The sequence below is a fragment of the Rattus rattus genome, chromosome 8, assembly GCF_011064425.1.
Source record: "Rattus rattus isolate New Zealand chromosome 8, Rrattus_CSIRO_v1, whole genome shotgun sequence".
NCBI classification, from domain to species: Eukaryota; Metazoa; Chordata; class Mammalia; order Rodentia; family Muridae; genus Rattus; species Rattus rattus.
Window position 1 is genome coordinate 73,136,520 of NC_046161.1, and position 18,620 is coordinate 73,155,139.

Consider the following 18,620-nt stretch of genomic DNA (forward strand, 5'->3'; position numbering starts at 1 on the left):
ATTCTTGTCTCCTCGTTTAGCACATTGTGCTTACAAATGACTAGAACATTAGACCCTGCTAATTAATTAGTTCTCGGTTGCTCAGAGCCAGGTGGCATCCATCATTTGCAAACCTATAAACTACTTTCTGTTGGGCACAGAACACTTTCCATGTCGACTTCTGAACTATAGATACTTTTAAGACACTTTCATTGGAAACCTGCTGATTGTCCTCTGGGAAACAGATCTTTTTGGTTAATTAAGTGTTTAGACTTTTTGAAAAGTGGGGGAGCATTCATGCACTTGATCACTTTGCAGATAATGACTGTCAACTTGAAAGGTTATAGGTCTGTTTCCCTTTCTCATGAAGTTCTGTGACTTTCTGACAGTTTGGTGATAAAGACCATTTCCCCCAGAAAGTCCCATAAAGGCTGGAATGGGAAGTGATCTCAGGATTTGCTATGAACCCATGCTGACCTTTCTTCTTGCTCCATCCAGGCTTCCTTACCTTGAACTATCCTTGGAACAATTCCCCATGGTGTAGCTACTAGACGTGTCTGTTCAGGGGATTCGATAAGCTGGTTTGGCTGTGGAAGGTGGAATTTTCACTGGCATGCAGCAAATGCACAGGCAAGAGGAAAGACTTCAAAATTTATAATTCACGAACTTCTGGGTGGAACTGAGAGGAGATAACTGATGCGTGCTTCCTGGTTAAAAAACAGTGATGATTTGCCAAGTCCAACACTGCAGGGTTAGGAATGGCCAAATCACTCATTATACCAGATACGGGGAAGAGAAGTCATTTAAGATGAAAACAGCAGTGCGAAGACAAAGAACATGTCCAATTTTCCCCCCTGACTTTGAATTTTATTGGAAATGAGCTGATTACTGGCTGCGAGATGATGCCTTCTGGTAAGAATTTTGGAATTCCAAAAACTGGAATGTGTCCGTTCACACACTCAGTGTTCAGCTAATGCCTATGAAGTTAAAGCCATAAACAAATGGGAGTTTAAAAATGTTAGTAAAAATAGTGACTATTGCAATGAGAGCTTAAACGACCCGAGACTCCATCAGGGAACACTTCCATATGCAATCAAGAAATGAGAAAGAGTCCAAATCCTCAAGAGATAAAATCAGGACACTTCCTTCATTTAATTTGTTTATTTCTTCTGTTCGATATTCATTAATCTAATAGGTATGACTTGATGCTAGACGTCATCAGGTAACTGTTGTAGATATAGGAGAAATAGCAAAAAGTTAACTTAAAAAACCAACATAAATAAACCAAAGGTACACACACACACACACACACACACACACAGACACACACACACAGACACACACACACACACACACACACACACACACACACACACACACACAGACACACACACCAGTCACACAGTGAGAAGTTCCATGACTAGGAAGTAGGATACTAAATGGAATAGGAAGTTGTGTGTGAGGCCAACCCTGACAACATATGTCAGGACATGTTTCATGCTTGGTGGATCCCGAGTGTAGAAAGTAAAGCATAGATGGGTAGAATGATGCTGACTTAAGGAAGACTGCTTGTTCCTGGATGAGGTAGACTGAGGGAAGCCCTGGATCCTACTAGGGACAGGAGGAGAGATGGTGGGACATGGAATGTTCGAGTTGACTGTTTTAAGTTGGAAATGCCTGTTAGATATTCAGATGGATTTACTGGGGGTAGGGGGGGCAGTTGGACAGGAAGCCTGGAACACTGGGAAAAGTCATGGTTTCCTATAAAATTTGGGAGTTACAGGCTTATTAATAGCATTCAGCATTACAGGGTTGGATGAGATAAGCTAGGACACAAGAAAGCATGTAAAAGGAGAAGGCTGAGGACAGGTCAGGGTCACTCCAACATTTTCAGGTCAAGCAGAGTCTGGACCCAGGCAGGCAGGGATAACGTGGCAGAAGAACTATGAGTTTTCAGTCTTCTGAAAGCTCAATGGTTAACGAGAGGATGAACAACCATCTTAAAGGCCGCTGTGAGGAAGAGGAGTCTCCTGTGAAATCATTGACCTAGATGGAAGATAAAATCTGTCAAGAAGAGAGAACACACATTGGACAGCGAAGGACAGAGGAATTGATGCAGTTGGCTACGAGGAAGCTTCATTTTGTCATGTAGGTTCCCTTGATGACCTTGTGATCATGAATCAAAAATTGCAGAGACACTGACTTCATAATCTCTAAGGGAGCTTGGCCGCATGAAATAGTTATATTTAAACCCCTCAGAGGTTTCACTTCAATGCCGTTTGATATAATTAAAGCAAGCATCTACCATGACATGATTCAGAGTTCAAGAGGTTTATTGGCGCAGACACCTGGGAGATATAAGGATCGCAAGTAAGCAGACAGACTGAAGACTCTTGGTCAGTTTTGATACCTGTGAAAAAGGAGAGAGTGCAGAAGATTCTTAGGTCATGGGTTTAATGATTCATTTGTTCACTTTACCTCAGCTGATCTGGCCATCTCAGCTCTCTCATCTCCAAGGAAGCACCAGGAACACATGGCTGACATTCTCTTCAGGGCACCCCCTCATAGGATTTGCTCACTAATTGTTACTTGAGTTGAAGAAATGGAGTTAGAGGCCCAGGACTACAGGGCTCTGTGCTACTGAGAAATGGTTTAATGTGGGGCTTAAACTTGCTTCTTATGCTTGCCTTCCTTCCTTCCTTCCTTCCTTCCTTCCTTCCTTCCTTCCTTCCTTCCTTCCTTCCTTTCTTTCTTCCTTCTTTCCTTCCTTCCCTCCCTCCTTTTCTTCCTTCCTTTAACATAGCATTTTCATTGATTCTCTGGAATTTCCACATCATGCACCCTTGATCACGCTCACTTGCCTATCCTTCCATGTCTTCCCTCCACCTTTGTGACATCTCCACAAAAAAGTAAACAGTAAAAAAAAACTAAATAAAAAAAATCAAATTTGTGTTATCTATATACTCACTGGAACATGATCAAACTCTGAGTGGCCTGTTCCCTAAATAGAACTGAGTCCTTCACTTCCCGCGCCCCACTGGAAGCCATTCACTGTGGAGAGCTACATTTCATCATCCCAATCACTATGTTTAAGAGTTCTCTTTGGGTATATGCCCAAGAGAGGTATAGCTGGGTCCTCAGGCAGTTCAATGTCCAGTTTTCTGAGGAACCTCCAGACTGATTTCCAGAATGGTTGTACCAGTCTGCAACCCCACCAACAATGGAGGAGTGTTCCTCTTTCTCCACATCCTTGCCAGCATTTGCTGTCACCTGAGTTTTTGATCTTAGCCATTCTCACTGGTGTGAGGTGGAATCTCAGGGTCATTATGATTTGCATTTCCCTGATGACTAAGGATGTTGAACATTTTTTTAAGTACTTCTCAGCCATTCGAGATTCCTCAGTTGAGAATTCTTTGCATATATCCAAAAGATGCTCCAACATATAACAAGGACACATGCTCCACTATGTTCATAGCAGCCTTATTTATAATAGCTGGAAACAACCCAGACATCCCTCAACAGAGGAATGGATACAGAAAATGTGGTACATTTACACAATGGAGTACTACTCAACTAATAAAAACAATGACTTTCTGAAATTTGAAGGCAAAATGATGGAACTAGAAAATATCCTCAGTGGGGCAACCTCATCAAAAGAACACATAAGGTATGTATTCACTAATAAGTGGATATTAGCTAAAAAGAAGCTTGGAATACCCACGATACAACTCATAAACCACATGAAACCCAGAAGAAGAAAGACCAAAATGTTGATGCTTCAATCCTACTCAGAAGGGGGAAGAAAATAATCACAGGATGTAGAGGAAGGAAGGGATCTGGGAGGGAGAGAGGAGGGCAAGAAAAAAGGAAGACAGGATCATGTGTGGGAGGAGAAGGGGGAGAAGTACAGAGGGTCAGGAAATTGAACAGAGGTGTAGAGCAGTGGGGGATGAGGAGCCAGGGTAGCCACTAGAAAGTCCCAGATGCAAGGGACCCAAGAGGTTCCCAGGATGCCACAGGGATGACATTAGCTGAAATACCCAACAAAGGGGAGATAGAACTTGTCGAGATCATATCCAGTGGATAGGCACAGTCTTTGGTTGAAGCATGGGGCCATTTTCCCATATCAAAAATATTAATTCAGAATTGCTCCTGTCAATTCAAGGAAATGCAGGGGCAAAGAGTAGAGCAGAGACTGAAGGAAAGGCCATCCAGAAACTGCCCCACCTGCAGACACCAATCTCAGATATTTATTGCTGATGCCAAGAAGCGCTTGCTGACAGGAACCTAGTATAGTTGTCCCATGAAAGGCTGTGCCAGAGCCTGACCAATTCAGATGAGAATGAATGCAGCCAATCGTCAGACTGAGTGTGGGGACCCCAATGGAGGAGTTGCAACCCCATAGGAAGAACAACAATATCAACCAACTAGAATCCCCCAAAGCTCTCGGGGACTAAATCACTAGCCAAAAAGTACACATGGAGGGGACCAGCTGCATTTCTAGCACAGGACTGCCTTATCTGGCATCAATGGGAGGGGAGGCCCTTGGTCCTGTGGAGGCTTGATGGCCCAGGGTAGCAGAATGCTAGGGCCCTGAGATAGAGAGTGAGTGAGTTGGGGAAGCAGGGGAAGAGGGGATGGGATGGGTGTTTGTGGAGGAGAAAACTGGGAAGGGGGATAACATTTGAAATGTAAAAGAAAATAAAGACTAAAAAAAGAGAAGAGAGTTGTCTTTGGTAGCTTCCTGTGTAGCTTGTTACTTTTATCTGCCAAGGGTAGGAAAGGGTTGGAGGGGGAGGGGTTGTCACAGACACCTTCCATGACGCTCCCTCTCAACTGTCCATCTGTAGTCACAGCAAATGTACCGTCCTTGCTCTTCATATTAGCAGGAGCATGGGCCATAGGCCTCACACATAATCCTTTTTCTCCTCTCCCTCTCCCTCTCCCTCTCCCTCTCCCTCTCCCTCCCCACTTTACATCATGGTCACTGTCCACCTCCCTGTCACCCCCAGCTCTCCCTCCAACTCCCTCCCCCTCTCTTCTGAGAGGGTAGGGACTCCCTGGGTATACCCCAACTCTGTGGGCCTAGGTGCACCCTCTTCCATTGAGGCCAGACAAGGTGGTCCAGCTAGAAAAACAAATCCCATGAACAATAAACCTTTTCCTTAAATGGTCAGATAGTAAAAATTTTAGTCTTTTCAAACCTGGAGGAAAGTTAGTATATCAAGGGTGTACTTATATGATGGTTGACCAATAAAACATTGTTTGATACACATACAGACACACAGACACACACACGCGTGCACACACCTCCCATATACTATTTGGGATACACTTGCAGTTAGGAATGAATTATTTGTTGTTGATCTGAAATTTACCTTTAATTTAGCATTATGTATTTTGTAGAATAACGTGGTCACCCTAACTGATAAAAATCATTTAAAATGTTAACTACTTGAAAAACTGTTCGTAGCTCCCTTGCCACAAAAATCACTTGGCCTGTCACTATGGGCCGGGGTGTGTAGTTTGTTGACCTGTGGACTCTTGCGTTACTCAGGGTTTGGTTTCAGTAGCTGGAAGCTACTTTCAGATGGGGATAGAATATAGGGATTTTAGTGCTTGTTAAATCCCCAGAGCATCTGGAGGAGGAGGCTTTACCTCAAGGAACAAGTCCCAAACCACATGCCAGAATTGTCCTGCCAAGGACACAGCTATCTCGGCATTAGCATCAAGTGTCCTGTCGTTTAGCTCCAGGGAGGCTCCAGAAGCATGCTTCATCCTCTTCCCTGTGCTGGGAGAGCCACACGGTGTCTTCTCACGGGTACCAGCTCAGTATTTCTGAGATGCTCCCCTCTCTCCATTTAATCCTCTTCTGTCCTGAAGTTCCACGCACGGGTCTGAATGGCAGGCGCAGCTAAAGCTATGGCTGCATGGGGTCTGCGAAACAGATTTAGCTTTCTAGTTTAGAGCACATGGAAAGGAAATCTGGCCCGGAGCAAAGCAGGCCTGGTGTGGAACAAGCCTGCTCATTGTGTCTGCCCTCTTTTCGGCAGACTACTTCAGTTTCCTCATTGTCTGTGCCAGCCAGCGCCATCTGGGAGATTTTTGCCTTGCCTTTCCAAAAACATAGGTCAGCTCTGTGGTGCAGAGACCGTGAGCATGAATTTCCCCTCCATTCCGGATTGTTTATTTTGGTCAAAACAAGACCTTTGCTCCTAGGAATTTGTGAACTGCCCTTGGTAATCCCCCTCCGTCTTGCAAGTTTGTCCCTCCATCGGCGTGACTCCAGTGTCTCAGCTTAAAGTTTAAGTATATTGTAGTTCTCAGTCCAAGGCAAACACACAAAGCACCAGCCGCAAAGCTGAACTCGAGCAAAACCAACAAAAATGAAAAATTCAAGTGAAGCATAAGATCGCTGCGCATAATTTATTCTTGACAGAGTTGATTCACCAAAAATGCCATTCATGCGGACGCTGGGCTAACTTGGACTGAGTTTGAAGTTACCTCCTTTCTTACAGTATCTCAGGCTAGTTTTTCAATGAATCTTTTGTTGTTCTTTTTCAGAAGAGCTGTTCCTCTCCACTGCGGGACTAATCCTATGCCTGCAGTGGAGTTCTTTATGATCTCTGTATGCCTCATTATTTCAGCAAGTATTCCATCTCCTTTCAGTGACGGCCCCTTCAAACCCCTCACTTCTCCACGGGCTTGTGCCAATCTTGAAGTATCGGTTTCTTCACCGAAGATCTCAAATAAATGGTCTTTTTGTTTTTGTTTTGTTTTTTAAACTCTCCCCTTTTTGTTTTCTAGAATCAGTTAAAAATGCTTTCTTCAAGGGTATATTTTGACTTTGTAATGAATAAACCGTGTTCCTTTCTCAAGTGTTTTTTATTTTATTTTTTACTTTTTAAGCATTTGATGCGCTAGCATTTCTGTGCGTTGTTTGTGAAGCTACTGCAGTGCCCTGCTTCCTACTGGCGGGGGCCACTCACTGTTTTATTCTCTCCCTGTGCTGCACTCTCACACTCTTTTCATTCCTTTTCTCTTGTTTCATATTCTCCTTTCCACTTCTAACGACCATACCATTTGCCTGAACACATCTGCTGGATGCTACATTAGGAGAGGAGAGAGAGAGAGAAAAAACCCAACCCAAATTTGGTTTCCCAGAAGTTTCTGTCTGTGTCTCTCATCGCTTATATGGTAGATGTCTAGGCCAGTTCTAAAACTCCCCTGCTGTTGTTTTTTCTCACAGACTACACTCTAGCAATCAATATTCCCTGGTCACCCTGCTCCCTGTCAAAAGTATAGCCATCTTATTATTAACGTCCTTTAGAACTGTCGAGCTTCTCATTCAAGTCTCATTCAATCATCCCATTCTCATTCAAGCTTATCCATTCAGCCAACAGATCCTATCGATTCCTCTCGATATTTCCTGGTAGGTTTCGGTATTTGTAATGCCATCTTCTCCCAACCCTGCCTGTTTGCATTTCTCTGGTTACATAGCATTCATTTTTAAAGTTTGATTTCTTCAATATAAATTGATTTCACATATTTGACAAAAGCCAGTGATAATGATGGCATTGGGCATTCTACTTGCTTGTTTCTAAGACACAAAAGGGGATTTGTACAGGGACCATGGAATGTGAGGGACATAGGAAGGTATGTGTCCACAGTTCCCAGAGTTTCCTGTTGCCTCAGGCTTCCTGTTGTGGGCCAACATGTTTGAAATCTTAGTTCTGGTGGTGACCCTTCACTTTTCATAGAATAATAGAGGGATTATCTCCAAAACTAAAGTTCTATACAATTTGATCCTAATAGTTCAATAAATCACCTAAATCCTTTTCAGAATGAAATAATATATTGCTTATTAGCATTTTAAAAGTGTCTTTACTATACCAAGGACAGAGTATGCCCTTTTCTACTTTTACATTTGTGAAAATGATTTATTTTTAAGCCGATGCATAAAAGTATGATTGCTCATACTGTTGGGGCGCCACATGTGGTTTTGATATACGTGTACACTGTTCAACTTAAAGTTAGGGCAAACATTTATCCCCTTAGGCATCCATCATCGGTTGATGACAGAAACCTTTAAAACAGTTTTTTTTACTCATTTTGAGACATATGCTGTTTGAAATCACGGTGTAATGCACTATCATGGCCCACCTGAACTTCTTATCCCTATGTCTGAATCTGTACCTACGGGCCAGCTCTCCACACCATTCCTCTTTCTACTCTCATGGGCATTGCATTCTGCTCTCTCAATTCCAGGGACATCAAGTTTCACATTCTCCATATTAGTGAAGTCATGTGGTGCTTGTCTTTTTCTCCCATTACACATACACCACAGTTTCCTTTTCTATTGATAAAGTGTTTTCATCTTCTGGCTATTGTAACAGCGCTACAGTATACAAGTGAGTACAGCTGTCTCTTCAATGTGCTGACTTCATTTTCTTTGGATATGTGACCTACAGTGGAGTTAGAGAATCATAGTGCAGTTCTCTTTAAAATTTCTTGTAGGTACTTTTATACTGTTGTCTCTATAGCTTTACTCATTTATATTCTCATCAACAGCGTATAAAAGTTCACTTTTCTCTATATCTTCTCCAGAATCCATTATCTTTGACCTAGATTATAATAGCCAGTCTTACAGAGGTGACGTGCTATCCAGTGTGGTTTTGACTAGTATTTGCCTGACCATTTATGATATTGAACTTTTTCTTTTTCTTTTTTTTTTTTTGAGCTGGGGACCGAACCCAGGGCCTTGCGCTTCCTAGGCAAGCGCTCTACCACTGAGCTAAATCCCCAACCCCGATATTGAACTTTTAAATGTACCTGCTAACTGCCTGTGTGCTTCTTTTTGAGAAATGTTTATTTAGGTCTTATAGTAATTTGAATGAGAATGGTTCACACAGACCAATATTTGAAAGTGTTGTCCTTAGTTGGAGGACCTATTTGGGAAGGATGAGGAGATGTGTCACTGGGAGCAGACCGTGGGATTTCAAAAGACACATGCAATCTCTAATGTGCCTTCTCTCAGTTCTGCTTGTGCAAATCAAAGTGCGAACGTCAAGATGTGATCAGCAACCGCTGAGAGCTCCTGCCATCAGGCCTGTTCTGTGTCAGGTGGACTCTAATCCTCTAAAACAGTAACGCTTAATTTCAAAAGTTGCTTTGGTCTCATAGCAAGAGAAACCCTAACTAAGAGAGGTCTACTGTTCTTTTTAATAGAGGATCAGGGCTAGCGAAGGGATATAGGAAGGGATAATTAACAGTAGAGATGTTTGAAAAAGCCATACAGAAATTTACTTTCTTAAAAGCTTCCTTTGCATATACTATCTGTGTGTCTCTCTGTCTATCTGTTGTCTACCTGTCTGTCTGACTGTCTGTCTGCCTGTCTGGAAACCCTGCTATTTAGGGTTGCAGTCTACCATGTTGGGATAACTCCTCTGATCTCAACACAAAATGGAGGACTCCTTTTTTCAACAGGGCTCCCTCTTCATGTCTGGGGAGCCCAATTCCTATATCCTTTACCTGAGAGAGGTTCTCCTGGTCAAACCTACAAGTTCAAGTTCCTCTTTCCAGATAAGAACTCTCCCAACAAGTACGTGGGATTCCTGGAATGCCTCTTTATTTAAATGAGGCATTCCCAGTATTTCAAAGGCTAGCCAATGACTTACATTCATTCTGAAAAACTTCTTCCTACTCTCCACAGTTCAAATATGGCCTTTGTTTACCCTGAATGAAGTATATGCACACAAGCTGGTTCACTGAAGATCATCTAAGAGGACTGTTTTATTGAGTACTGTCTAAAACGCTCTAACACTAAAATCCTCAGAGAAGGCCTTCTCCTGCCACTGGCACTCACAGCTTGACCTGGATCCAGTAGTCCCCACCCATTCCGGATTCCACTTCATTCTTCCAGCCCAGTGTGCATCCATATTTGGATACTGTGAAGGAGAAAGCACATTCATACCCAAACCACAGCTGATGCCCAACAAAAGCACACACCTGGGACCACATCCATCTATTGCTCTATTGCTCTATTGCTCTCTCTCTCTCTCTCTCTCTCTCTTCCTCTCTTTCTCTCTCTCTCTCTCTCTCTCTCTCTCTCTCTCTCTCTCTCTCTCTCCCTCTCTGTTCTATCTATGCTCTATCTACTCTTATAAATGTGAAATTTAAGTAGTGTTAACTTATATTTGTGATGGATGGTAGGTTATTAAACAAAAAAAAATGTCAATATCTGGTGTAGGATACCTACTTACTGAACTGTTGGTCTGGAGAGGGGTCTCATAGTCTTCCCAAAACAATAAGGCTATTGACGTTGCTCTTGGTTACCCAGTAGAACTTGACGGAAGAAGTGTTGCTGGAACTACCTCATATTTAGGTCATAAAACACAGACAAATCAAGATGGTGTTGACTTGAAAGCTTCCTCACTACTAGCTAGCTTCTACAGGGCTAAAGGGTACATGTAGGCTGCTAGGGAGGGGAGTTTTTAATATTTTTACCCAACTGTGAATATTGTTGCAACAATAAAAATTGAATTGATAAGATATACCCATTGATACCACTGTGAATGCTATGAGGGTAACCAATTGTTTTCTGATAGAATTTAAGGCTCACCCTACATAACAGAGCTCATTCCTGGCACTCTAAAACCTGTGATGGGGTAGATCATAGGACCCGAGAAGACTATGCTTTTATTTATTTTGCAGAATGGTCATAGTATCAAACTTCCTTCTAAATATTTTTATATCAGTAGATTACTGCAGTTATTTTATTTTCCCAACATAATATTTTTATTATATGGGAATTTCAGATAATGCACCCCAATAACATTCCCTTCCCAGTCTTTCAATTTTTTAACCCTCACCAAAATGACTATTTTTTTTTTTCAGTAGCTGGCAGTTAATACAGACTTACAACTGTGAAAATGCAGAAGGGAATGTAGAATGTTCATTACTAAATAGGACATTTATGCCACACCCTCCTCTCTTTGTCCCTCAAGGTCTACTGAAGAGGAGGATGCGAAAATGTCCCAAGAGTCAGAGATCGGTGAGGACTACTGCAGAACAGTGTTTTCTGGACACTAAAAGGCGATTTCACACACAAACTCTGAGCTTCTGTTGTTTCCTGAATAAACCAGTTAAAATCCCAGTATGGATTGGGGAGGAACACACACACACACACACACACACACACACACACACACACACATACACACACACAGTCCCACCCCCTGCAGAGTAGCTTCTGGCAGTGGATGGCTGTTGGTGGAAGGAGAGTCAGTTTTCTCCTGGGTTGTGGCTCCTGGTAGGTTGTTCATGCTTCAGTGAATAATCCTACATCTATGTGCAAACTAGAACATCCACACCCCATCCCCGAAAGAAAGGAGGATGTGAAGGTGGGAAGGAGACACATTCGAGGCGGGTCTAGGAGAAGTTTGAGGTAGGAATCCAGAGGCAGATATCATCAAAATACATTGTATATTGTCTATATGTATAAAATTCTCAAAGAATAAGTGAAAAATATATTAAGATCAGATTGTCTTGAATAGTTAAGTTGTTTGTGGTTTTATACAGTCTGGATATTAACCCATGATTTGCACTTTTTCATTTTGTTAGTTTTCATTATATTATCTGTGTTTGCTTTTAATTCTTGCCCTTTTGTGGTCCTGTCTAAAATTAATTCTTTCACATTAAAACTTCCTGGAATGTTTTGCGTAATAGTTTCAGTTTTGATTTATGCCTTGAATCCATGTTGAGTTGGTTTCTGTAACTGGAGAGGAGTCTAGCTCCACTCATTTGCCTGATGGGCATTCTCCCCAGCACCATTTCCTGAAGATTGTCCTATCTCGAACATGTGTTCTGGACATCTCAAACATCAGTTGGAAGAACTCTTTACTTAACTTTGCACAGCGCTCATCTATACTGTCTACTTTCTGCTTCTAAGCACTAAGATTAAAATTAATTCCATTTTCAAGCATTGCGAGATACCCCATCTCATCATCTTAACAAAGCACAAATGTTTATATTACTTGCAATCCAATCACCCACCACGTTTCAAAGTTAAGTGAATTTCTTGTCACTATGTTCAGAAATTAGCAGGATACGAGGAGTATACATTTTAATTAATCTTATACAAAGGACCAGTTGTACCTTTGAGTTTTAGTAATCTTTGGAAACTTATTGTCTATGGAAAACTTTATCTTTTATCACTTGTATTGAGATCAAAATCATCTTAAACTATGGAATATCAACAAAGCATTCTGAAATCACTGTTTTCTTCTCCTACCTCCATAAAGTTTCCTCACTTTGAGATGTACCCAGTCAGACTTTTGCATTAATCCCATGGCTGTCACCAATATGTACCCACCACATGAACACCTTAGCGATAGATTGATGAAAGAGGTTGAACACAGCTATCACTTGGATAAATTGTCAACTATAAACTAAAAGAATCAGCTCAACTAGGACACACAATAGAGAAATTTTAGTACCAAACAGGATTTACCAGTCTGTGTATGGTTACCTATGTGAAGCAGGCTGGGATGAAGCTGGCATCATATGTTTATGAACTGCATAATGTAAAAAAGAATAATTGTAAAGATACAGAGCACTTCCCACTTAGCATGCTTAACCCTAAAGAGCCTATCTATAATTTATAGCCTCCAAATGTGTTCTAGCATGAGGGAAACATTCCTGATTTATTTTCTGCAGAGGTTAACAAGGCCTGTTACTAAGTTATCTTTGGGAATCTGGAATTTGGCAAGCTTTTCCAATTGCTGTTAGGATGATTCTCTATGACGGTTACAGACTAGTAGCAATATCTGCAGTATTTCCTCTGCTACTCAGGTTTTGTTCTCTAATGGCATCTTTTTTTTTTACAATCATTATATATTAAAATCAATAGTAGGTTTTATATATTTTACATCCATAATGTCAAACTAATACCTTTGTACTTAATGTCATTTTATTATACTTTGGTGCACACTTAACTGAATTTCAGACACCATGAAAGGTCTAGAAATACAAATATAATATGGCATGGTCTGTAATTGGAGGACGTCAGTATAGGAGTCAGTTTGGAGTAGTTACAAAAGTGCATTCGAAATGTCCCCCTCAAGAACTAACTTCCTGTTCATTACAGTTCCCTGACTACTCTCAAGAGATCCTGGAAGAACCTCTTGGACAGCTACTGAGTTCCACGGAACTGGTACCAGGCTTAATCATTTTTACTCAAAGTAGGACTGCTCCCAGGTAATCTTTGTGCCAGATTCCCATTTGCCTGGCTAAGGCTTTCTTGGCACTATTTTGCTATCTAGCCCTCCAGTCCTTCCTCTAGTCTTCCTTTCTTAGTTCTGCTATCTAGTCTTCCAGTCCCTCCTCTAGCCTTCCCTCTTTTTCTTTTTCTGCTCAAGGTATCAAATCCATGTCATGATATGAAGGCTTTGCTCACCTTCAAATGGCCCTTCTTTGCTTAACTTTACCCACAATACATTTCTTTTATTCTGTCTTGGCATCTGTCTATCAGGCTTCCTGAACTACCAGTACATAGACCACTATTGTAAAATGTGCAAGTTTTACAGAAAATACCATTTCCTTTCACAAAGACTTGAAAAACTCTTCCTTTGCATTTTTGGTCTACTCTACCACATACAGTTCTGATTTTAATACAGAACATCTATTCTTTAAGAGACAGGCAATTTTTTAAAAAGTTTTTTAGTATAATTTTTTATTGGATTGTTTTTTATTTACATTTCAAATGTTACCGCCTTTCCCGGTTTCCCGTAAACTCCCTATCCCATCCCCCTTCCCCCTTCTTCTATGAGGGTGTTCCCCTACCTATCCATCCACTCCTTCCCTCCTTCCCGCCCTGACATTCACCTACACTGGGGGGGGGGGGGGGGGGGGGAGGGGTCGAGCCTTGACAGGACCAAGGGTTTCTCCTCCCATTGGTGTCCAACAAGGCAATTGCTACATATGCATCAGGAGTATTTTGGTTTTGAAAGCAATAAGGTATTTTCCAGGAGAACAAGAGGGAAAATTATTTGATAGAAGGCCCACCATCTACAATTATTTGCTAATTACAGATACAGAAATAAGTATTCAGAAAGCAGCGAGACATGTCTACTGATTAGAACTATGCTTTGGAATTTTGAGAAATGGCTGTTGGTAATGAGAAAGATGAGTTAACTCTGCCTAACACAAGATCTTGTTAATGGTATAGCATTTCTCAAATATGATATTCGAAAAACTCTGTGTGTGTGTGTGTGTGTGTGTGTGTGTGTGTGTGCGCGCGCCATAAAATGAAGTGAGTTGACTACAGTAGAAATTTTATGACTATATTTTTTTCTAAAGGAAAAAAGAGAAAGTTATGGTGGAAAGTTAGCTGTGACCATGCGTGTTTCAATTTGTCTTTTAAAAGATCAAGAGAAAAATCAATGTCTGTTTAATTCTGATGCTATAGCAATGACAATACACTTTCCTGTGTCATCACAAGAGAGCTATTTTTATTATTTATTCTCTCTGGCACAGGAACATTATTATGTGCCAAATCCTTCTGGGTTTTCTTCTGGAATAATTCACGAGTCTTCTCTTTCCATATCCACAGAATCGCTTTTCTGTAGGCATTCAGGTTTCCAATCCAGTTTCAGTATTGAGTCTCAGCACCTCTGACTTAGACTTTGCTGAGACTTATTCAGTTGGAAATAATCCTGCAAGAACCATTCTTATTTTTATTTTGTAGTAGTAGGGATTGAACTTAGGGCCTCATGCATGCTGGGAAAGGACACCAACATTACCCTATATCCTGATCTCAAATATTATTTTTCAATATTTTACTCTCTTGGAAAGTATTCTTTTCCTCTCTCCTCTGTTTTGTATGTGGTGTGTATATTGGTATACACAACCTTGTACGTGAATGAGTGTGTGGGTGTGCACATGCATGAGTGTGTGGGTGTGCACATGCATGTTGTATGAAGTGAGAAGTTGATGTAAGGTGTCTTATACTATTTATTGCTTCTTAAAACCCCAATTATTTGCTTAATGTGTGTGCATGGATTTTGTGACTCTTGTGTGGATGTTAGAGTCAGCTCTTTCCATCCCCCATGGATTTAAGAGATTGAACTTAGGTCATCAAGCCTGTGAAGCAAATTCCTTTACCCACTGAGCCTGGTCTTCCATACTAGTTTTAGTGATAGGACCTTTTTAAAGAACCCAGAACTCACTGATTTGGTGATCGTTGGTGGCTGGTGAGTTTTGGGGGCTGCCTGTCTCCTCTACCCAGTGATGGTGTTACAATATGTGCCACCTTGTGTGGACTTTTATGGGTGCATGGGATCCAAACTCAGATTTTTATGTTTTGTGAAGAAAGCATTTTCCTCACTGAGCCATTTTCTCAGCTCCTCTCTTTGGAACATAGGTTGGTTTTCTATTATTGGGTAATGGCATGCGTAAAGTACTGAGTGGGTCTTCAGTTTCTGCTTCTACATATCATCATCTAACAAGCTTTGGTACTTGGTACTTCCCATCATGGGCAAAGAAGTCCTTTGGTAATTTTCTATCCAAGTTGTTTCTTTTAGTTTTTCAGAACATATTACCTTTATTAGTAATAAATCTTTTTACCCACGTATCTTCTACTTACACACTCACTTTTGTTTTGTTTTGCTCACATGTTTGTATATACATGTGTACAAACAAAAGTGTACACATGTATATATTTGCATATATATAGTTTACATTATTTTTTTACTCCATACACGTGCTTTATATTCTTGTATTAGTGAAAAGATCAAGTCATTGAAGTATCTTTCAGTGGACTTGATGCTGTTAGCATTTGTATATTACATAGTCTCTGAATAAGTGCACACCTCTCTAAAAGGTCTCACTCAAGGCTTGATATCCTTCACTCTTCCATTTCACCTCCTAAACATACCTCAGCCTACCCCATCCTTTATCAACATCAGAGGCAGTAATTCTCTCTCTTGGGATGGCCTAAAAGAAAATAGTCACAAATAACACACACTGAAGAATGGTAAATTAACTTAATTAATAAAATGAGGCATTTTGATATTTAATTTATTATATGTATTATATATAAATATAATAAATATACAACTATATTTTAATATATTTAATTAAATAAGGGATAGCTTGAGGACAGTTCTCTCAACTACAGTTTGCTCTTCATATATTCCCTTTTAACCTTGCAAAATCACCAATCGTTCAATTCTAATTTTCCTCTCATAGCTTAAAAAAAAATGGGGTTTATTTTGATGTTCAGTTTCAGTGCAATTGTGGTGTTTTTACATGTAGTTAGATATTTACTTAAGTTTTAAAATAGCAATTAGCTAAATGAGGCCCTGAAGGCAATTAAGTGAATATGTAGAAGTATTTATTGGTTTTTATGAGCCACAAGGCTAACACTTGACACTGAACAGTTAGCTTCCCAAGGCCCCAAATCATCGTGCAGCAAATGCTGTGTTAAGAGGAAACAGTATGGATGCACAGCTCTGCCACTGTCTGTGTGTGACCAGTCAGCCACTGGGACTCCTCTGTAACATGAGGCTGATGGACTTTATCTGCTTGTATTTCTAGCACTGTTTTACATGTGCAAGGTGAGTAATAGTCATGTAGACTTAGCTTCTGCTTTCTAAGCTACTGAGTCTGAGAGAAACAGTCCCATGGGTATAAACATCTGCTTTGGAAGTTATTATCTACAAAAAGTTTTTAGAAATTTATGAAAAACGTAAATGTGCTGTCAACAACATCCCAGAAGCAAACGTCTCATTTCTAAGAAGCTAGTTATATTATCTGCTCTTCAAAAGTTCACAGGATAAGTCGTGCTGTCAAACATGAATTGTAGCTTCATTTGTAGTGGGGCAAACAATTTTTTTTTAATCACAATGGGAAATAAAATCCTAATGCCGTCATCTCCAAGAAATCTGTGCTTTCCCTCCTTCCTTTCCAAGTCCGATAGATAAGCTGTTTGATTTCTGTGAGTAAAGGAGGCGAATGGCAGACAAAGGCAGTGAGAGGAAGCCGTCCTTGCTTCTCCCATAAACGCCTGTGCTGAGCACCTTCAAATCACAGTGGCTCAAGGGGGCAAATTTTATCTTTCCATTTTTGATTCCAGAGTTCTTGCCAAAAGCTCGTACTGTGAAGAACAGTTTTTTATACAATGCTTTTATTATTCTTGAAGTCTGTTGCTGTAAAATTATAAAACACAAAAGCTGTCTTTTACCCAGCACTAGATACGGCACCGTAGTGCCCCAAGGTATCTGGTAGATACCTTCATCTCAGTCAGCAAAGCGTCTCACCCACTCTACTCCATCCCATATCACACTGCTGATGGCTTCTCTCTGAGCCTGGCAGCAGTTGCTCTACCCATCTAGTCCTCAAGACAGGTTGCCACCATGCCAGAAATATACATCCCAATTGCATGGCAGCTTAGTGTCTCCGACTGCCACATACTCTCTTAAACTTAAATCGCCACGTGAAAGAACACACAACACAATAACCTCTGATCAGATTGATAAGATATAATTGCATACAAAGCCCTGTACACATCTATCCCTTAAGACTATTCATAACAACCTGTAAATGTACAGAGAGGAATCTTAACATCAGCCTCCATGTTCTCTCCGCAACTTCTCCTGCTTGCTTCAGTCTCCTCCCCTCTCTAAAACTTTTCTTCTACCCAACCTTCCTTCTCGTCCAATGAAGGCCTCGTTCTGTCTTGTACCTGTCTACACCTGTGTGATGACATCATCCTACAGCATCTAGTTTTAATCAGCACACAGAGTACTAGGCATCATTATTGCATTTTCAAGAAAAAATGTGTTTTATTTGACCCTCATCCCAACTCATCTTCTAGTTAAGTGCTCTTGGATGAATCCATTGGAGGGACTGGAAACTTTTCATCTCACATCTATTAGTCTTCTTCCTAGGTAATAATGTCTTAAAATATTTAATTTTGTTAGGTTTTTCTTTTCCTTTTGGTGTCTGTCTTTTCTCAGTCCTTGCCACTTTCTCCTCTATTGTGTTTTCATTTAAGGTCCACAAAGCTCCTTAAACAAAGAACATTTAAAATTCAGTAATTGGGAGACTGTGGCCTAGACTTGTCTCAGTTCTTCAGGGCATGTGCTCTGGGTTGGCGGCTGGCTTTATTCCAAGGAAATATGTGAATCAGGCGACAGGTATCGTAACAGTAGTCAACAAGCCATATTTAGGTTCTTCAGCTGTAAGGAGAGAGGAGTGTATGGCTAGTAGATTCCATTTAATCACATGATATCCAAGTTTGACAGATACTTTCTATGCCTAGCCAATAGTGAACCTATGGACCTCAGCCTGTGGGTAGGCTATGGTGGCTGGTTAGATCAGCCTGCCTGGACAGTCGCATTACAACCACAGTGTGCTATGACTGTCCTGGCTTTTGACATAGAGTAAGGAATTATTTCTCTCAGATGTGTCTTTCTGAGTTCTAATTAATACACATGGATTCCTAACTATTTCTAAAATAAGCTAGGGTTTATATCCATTCTGGGTATTTATAAAATGTTACTGTACAAAAGTTAGTGGCAATGAAAGCGATACCTAGAATGAAGTGTGTTGAATTAACATCATCCTTTATGTCCTGTTTT